Genomic DNA, 6,786 nt, shown 5'->3' on the forward strand with positions numbered 1-6,786 from the left:
TAGATTGCGAGAAGCACTTGTTTGAACAAATATTTAGAAAAAAGTTGTACAGTGCACTTAGAAGTGTTATGAAAACTATGTCTTTGTGTGACTCAAGAGCATACCGAGCGAATGAGTGGGCGGTGCGAACGAGGTGCAATAACGCTATCGCGTTCCACTCTTGAAGGCGAAGCTTAAGCGTCCTCCAAATTTTTATATCTGCTATTTAAAGCAGACGCCCATGCCGGCTGTTTTTGCGAAGCAGTGACAAGTCCAGCGCATAGTACAAACAAATGTTCATTACCGCTGCTGGCTTTGAGAAACTCATGAAAACCCCGACAACTAAACGGTGAACGTGTAAGAGAGGCTCGAAAAGATCGCTACAGATTATCTCATTGAACGAATTAAGTGACAGCGTTGGTTCAAATTCCTTTTACGGTAAGAGGCTCTTGAGGGGTGAATGGAACAATGACTGTGGTCAACGCAAGAAACAATCACCGCGCACATCCACCATCATAATGAACAAAAAATGAAATCTTGCTCACCTGCTGGCAAAAACGATGTCTTCTTTTTCTCAATCTGCGTTGTTCAATTAGATCAGCATCACAATCACTGCACCACCACAGCGGCCACAGTTACATGGTTGCATAGCCCTAATTTATCAAAACCCTGAACGGGAAGGAGCACTGTGTAACCGCTGCAACTTCCTAAAAAGGAGGACATATAAAGGCAGATACGGCGGCTTCGTATCAGCCCTTAAGGGAGGTAGGCCGCGCCGCCACGACCCGTAGGCATCGCATTTGTGAATTTGGGGGGCTTATCAAAAGCACATCTACATTATTCCGTGAATGCAAACAATTGCACAACATAACCCAGCACTTTGTTTGCAGCGTTTCGGTCTCAATTGAATTTTGTCGACATCATAGCAACTACCTTCACGAATGCATTATTACCGTTCTGTCCGTTTTAGGTAGAACAGAGCAGCTGTATGCTTTTTTATGGAGGGTTCCTACGTATGATTTACGGCTTTTTTTACAGTGTAGATGAGCTAAAGAGAACCAAGGTACTAGAAGCAGTGCTGTGAAAGCTGTAGTGAACTAATGAAGTTTTGAGATCTCCTTGTATGTGAATAAATGATATTCAGTTAAATGATTCTTTGTTACCGCTTACTGTGTGTTTTCACACTTCGACCATTAATAGTGGACAAACTACAGACGACTGAAAAGAATAGTGAAATATGGTTTATTTACACATTACACATACCGGGAACTGCTGTGAATCTTCAGCGCTTTCATCAATCTCGGATAGCCCGAAAACACACCTCATTAGTTCAACTTTCTCTTCGTGCCTCGCTGCCCTTACTTTCCTCACTGCTTCTCTTTAACATTTTCTTTTCTTCGTGACGCAACCTTCTCTCGTCTTCACGAGCTGCTTTTTTTTCTTCGTTCAGCTGCTCATCACCATCATCATGAGCCTGATTATACCCACTGCAGGGCGAAGGCCTCTCCCATATTTCTCCACTTAACCCGGTTCTGTGCTAGCTGCATCCACTTGACCCCTGCGAACTTCTTAATCTCATCCGCCCACCTAACTTTCTGCCGCCCCCTCGTACGCTTTCCTTCCCTTGGAATCCAGTTTGTTACCCTCAGCGACCATCGGTTATCCTCTCTTCGCACTACATGTCCTGCCCATGTCCATTTCTTCTTCTTAATTTCTACTAGAATGTCGGTAACTTGAGTTATTTCTCTGACCCACTCTGCACGCTTTCTATCTCTTAATGTTACCCCTACCATTTTTTGTTCCATAGCCCTCTGGGTTGTCCTCAACTTAAGTAGAACTCTCTTGGTTAGCCTCCACGTTTCAGCCCCATAGGTGAGTACAGGCAAGATGCAACTGTTGTATAATTTCCTCTTGAGCGGTAGAGTGCCAGCAGCAGCTGGCACTCTATTTCTTCAAAGAAGAGCTTGATTTCGTGAGCTATTGGAGTTTAAGCTCGCACGGCCTTGGTGTTTGGCTGCTTGTCGACTTAATGTCCAGAAGTTTGTGACGTGCTTGGCTACAATTCTTCCATTAATCAATTCATCAGTCCTGTTGACAGTGCTGCATTGCGATAGGGGCAACACTGTAGTGGTAGAGGGTTGGTCTTGTATTTTTGGAGATTAGCCTATAACTATCCAGCAGCTGCGCCGGTTCCAAGCTTTTATCACGCAAGCGTATTTTCCTTGCTCGCAGTGTTATGTGCACTGTGTTCAAGTGCTAATAGAGCAGTGTGGAATACATGCGTGAAAGCTTCAACTTACCGCTGTTGTCACTTGTCGCTCCTCGAGAGTGTTGTGGAAAAAATAATACGAATCTGAATATTCATGAAAAATTTCAAAATAAGTGTTTCATATGCATAAACACTGTATTGAGTAGTCGACCGGAATGACGAACGGCACCGTCAGGGAACAACCCCCAGCTTTATTACGGCTCGTGCATATATAGGCCCGTGGGGAGAGAAGGCAGGGTTAGGAAGAGAGGAGGCAGTGCAGCACGTTTCACATGAGCTGCTGATAAACTGGCACCGGCACTGATATGATACATCCCCCTCCCTTTAGTAATAAAAATCAGTCGTTAGTGATTTCTTGAAAGTTCCTGTCATAGCCTAAACGCATGGGTTGCCTTGTCGGTCGCGTGGACCGCCTTGGGAGGGGAGGCTGTGCCGTCGCAGAAGTGGCTGTAGGGTCCTGAGGTGATGAGGTGACATGCTGGGCTCCAGTCGGTAGGTCGTCAGCAGAGTCGCTGCCGTCCGATGAGTATGAAGTGGAGCGCTCCTTTGTGGCGAGCAAGTGTTGCCGGTTGCGCCTAGAGATGCTTCCGCCGGTTTGAACGTGACAGGACCGTGGTCCGGCAGGTGATATCACTTTAGCTTTTCTTTCCCAAGAGGACCCCTTTATCTGTACGACGTCACCTTCTGCAAGGGCTGGCAGGTGCCGGCTGTTCTGGCTCGACTGCTTGTGCTTGCCGACCTGGATGGTCGGCTGCGGGCGGAAGTCCGGTAGTGGAGTGCGAAGACTTCTTCCTTGAAGCAGCTCTGCAGGCGATCGGCTGTCTTCCAATGGACTCGTCCTGTAATTTAATACACCAAGCCAAAAATCTTCATTTCTTTCGTTTGTCTTCTTAAGAATCCTTTTGATCACCTGCACGCCCTTTTCAGCAAGACCATGTGAGCGCGGAAATTGTGGGCTGGATGTAGTGTGATTAAAGTCATACAGTTTCGAAAAACGTGCAAACTCGCGGCTAGAAAGTTGAGGTCCATTATCAGTGCAAAGTTCAGCTGGGATGCCATATCTTGAAAACATTGCACTGAGCTTGTCAATGACTGTGCTCGCACTCAGATCAGAGAGTTTCTCTACATCCGGGAAATTTGACATTGCGGCATAGGCGCACAAATAGTACTTTCCCCCGTACTGAAGTATATCGGCACCAACACGCTGCCAAGCTTGATTCGGCGTTGAACGAAGCAATAGTGGTTCTGTTGGCTGGCTGTAGGCGTACTTCCTGCAGATTCCACACTTCTGGTTCAATGATTATATGTCTGCAAATTGCGAGCGCCGCGACGGAGACCAACAACGAGAGAGTAATGACAAGGACAGGCGCTCGTTGTTGTTCTCCGTCGCAGCGCTCGTAATTTGCAATCATGTACCAACTAGCTCAACTTTCCGCATTACTGCGATTCTATGTCAGAGTTCATCCCAGGCCGGTAAACCAGTCGCCTAGCTCTTGCTTTGCTCATGGCTATACCGAGGTGGCCTGCATGAATTCGCTGCAATATCTCGGCACGCATACTTGTGGGAATTATGACCCTGGTGCCCTTCATGAGTACGCCGCTCACAACTGATAGCTCCGGCGCGATAGGCTTCAAACACCCGTCCATAGGCCCGCCTGTCGAAATGCGCTCGATCACACACTGCAGATAGGGATCCGCCGATGTCTCACGCACAAGGCGCGTCATTGTTCTTTCACTCATGGTTGACGATAGGACATTGATGGCGTGCACTTCGACATCATCCGTGTCCACAGCGACGACATCAGCAGGAAGCGGCGACCTTGACAGCATATCGGCGAACTCCATCTGTTTGCCAGGAACATACGATAGCACGTAGTTGTACTTCAAAAGCCGCAAAAAGAAACGCTGCACTCTAGGCGGCATGTCCCCCATTGCTTTCTTAGCGATATCCATCAGCGGCCGGTGGTCACTTTATAAAGATATCGGATGGCCATACACAAAATGATGGAATTTTTCGCAACCAAAGACAAGGGCAAGTGCTTCTTCCTCAATTTGTGGATATCGTTGCTCGGCTTCTGTCAGGACGCGAGATGCATATGCTACCGGTCTGAAGGTACCCCATGACGCTGTAACAGGGCTGAGCCTATGCCAGCTTGTGATGCGTCTGATGTCACTTTCGTTTCCATACTTCGGTCAAATATTGCCAGAAGAGGTGCTTTGGTCAATGCTTTGCAAATGTCCTGCCAGTCCTTCTCATGATTAAGTGTCCACTCAAACAGCGCATTATGCTTGATAAGGGACCGCAACGCTGTCGTTTGCTGAGCTAGTGCTGGTAAGTATTTGCTAAAGTAATTCACAACGCCAAGCATTCTCTGCACCGCTTGTTTATCTTTCGGTTTTGGAATTTCTAGAAGGCACTTCACGAGGGTGTGGTTTGGTCTTATGCCTCTGCTGCTAATAATGTCGCCCAAGAATGCAATTTCTTCAACACCGAACTGACATTTTGCCTCGTTAAAGGTCAGTCCTGCCCCTTCAGCCACCCTTAGGACGTTATGCAGCGTTCGTCATGCTCTGCCCTAGTTGCACCCCAAATTAGAACATCGTCGACATACACTCGCACACCTGGGAGGCCATCACATATCTCATTCAGGGCTTTCTGGAACACTTCGCTGGCTGAGGCTATGCCGAATGGAAGGCGCAGAAAACAATAGCGTCCGAAGGGCGTCGCGAAAGTGCATATTTTTGAAGAGTCCTCATCGAGCGGAATTTGGTGAAACCCCGCATTCGCATCCAAACGAGAGAAAAATTTCGCACCTGCCAGCTCCGCCTCGATGTCCTCTCGACGAGGCATCTGGTAGTGCTCTCGCTTCTGACTCTCGTTAATCTTCCTGGGGTCAAGACATACTCTCAACTTGCCGTCTTTTTTGCGCACAACGACTAATGGGCTTACCCAGTCGGTCGGGTTGCTCATTTTCCGTACCATGCCCTCTTGTTCCATCCTGTCCAGTTCGGCACGCAGCGGTTGCTGAAGAGACAGTGGCACTCTTCGCGCCGGCTGTACGACGGGTACGACGTCCTTGCGGAGCGTTATTCTGTGTTTTCGCTGAAGGCATCCGGTCCCCTTGAGCAGTCCAGGAAACTGCTGGGCTACGCCTCCCGCTGTGGTCGTGACTGCCTCTACCGCTCGTTGGATCAGGCCCAATCGCTCGCTTGTTTCAAGTCCCAAAATGGCTTGGCGGTCCTTTCTTACCACAAAAAATTCAGCGGCCACCTCTCTGTCTCCAACTAGTACGCTTGTTGCAACCACGCCGCAATGCTTGATGAGCCCACCGTTATAAGACCGGAGTGTGGCATTACTGGGTTGCAATGCAGCCATACGTAACTTGCGGTACACCGACAAGGGTATGATGTTAGCTTGTGAGCCAGTGTCAATTTTAAACACCACTTCTCGGCTGCCCATATTCGCCTTGATGCGCCACTCGCGGTTGCTGTCGACGGTTCCAACAGCGACTGTTAGCACTTCGAAGCTTTCTTCTTGCTGAATCTCATTTACGCCCGCAGTTCTGCAGCAAGACGCGAGTGGTTCAGCCCATGGCACGAGTAGCATGTCTTTCCATATGCTGCGCAACGGCGAGGGGCGTGTACTCGGCCGCAGCGAGTACACCGGCTGTCTCGTTGAGGAAGTCTCGAGGCTCTTGAAGTATGCGTGCTCGAGTAAACGGCATCCACGTCCGTCTCTTCTTTTCCTGCGTTCCAAACTTCGTTTTGACGGGCTGCAGTCTCCGCCGTCTTGCATAAAGCAACAGCTTTTTCAAGCGTCAACTTTTTGTCCCTTAGCATCTTCTCCCGAAGTTTGGGAGAGTTTGTGCCAAAAACGATTTGATCGCGCACCATGTCGTCAACCATTGTGCCAAAGTTGCAATGCCTGGTTTGTTTCTTGAAATCCCGAAGAAACTGCTCGAAGGACTCCCCTTTTTCTTGAATGCGAGTGCGAAATATGTATCGTTCGTGAACGTCATTTTGCTGCTCGACGCAGTACGACTCGAACTTTGCGACCACTGTATCAAAGTCCTCTTTGCTTTCCCCTGTGGCAAACGTGAAGTTATTGAAGGCTTCTAACGCGTCTTCACCCGCAAAGCTGAGAAGCTGTGCAGTTTTCACGGCACTGGATCTTGGCTTTTCACCGCACGACGTTGCTTGCCAAAATATTTCAAACTTCTGCTTGAAGATGCTCCAGCTCTTACCGCCGTCTCCGGTGATGCGCAGTTGTTCCGGTGGTCTGATGCTATCCATTCTTGCTCTTGTAGTCGGCAACCGCCACCGCTGCTCTCGGACGAAGGTGGCTATCCCACTTCTGACACCATGTATCGAGCAGTCGACCGGAATGACGAACGGCACCGTCAGGGAATAACCCCCAGCTTTATTACGGCTCGTGCATATATAGGACCGTGGGGAGAGAAGGCAGGGTTAGGAAGACAGGAGGCAGTGCAGCACGTTTCACATGAGCTGGTGATAACAAACGGGCACCGGCACTGATA

At 48.9% G+C, this 6,786-nt stretch overlaps 1 pseudogene; it reads right to left on the bottom strand.

Moving 5' to 3' along the window:
- Positions 1-3,357: 3,357 nt before the first annotated feature.
- Positions 3,358-6,154, bottom strand: LOC146187357 (uncharacterized; annotated as a pseudogene).
- Between the last annotated feature and the right edge of the window lie 632 nt (positions 6,155-6,786).

The sequence above is a fragment of the Amblyomma maculatum genome, chromosome 6 (assembly GCF_055883805.1).
Source record: "Amblyomma maculatum isolate TAMU_Amacu chromosome 6, ASM5588380v1, whole genome shotgun sequence".
In the NCBI taxonomy this organism is placed as follows: domain Eukaryota; kingdom Metazoa; phylum Arthropoda; class Arachnida; order Ixodida; family Ixodidae; genus Amblyomma; species Amblyomma maculatum.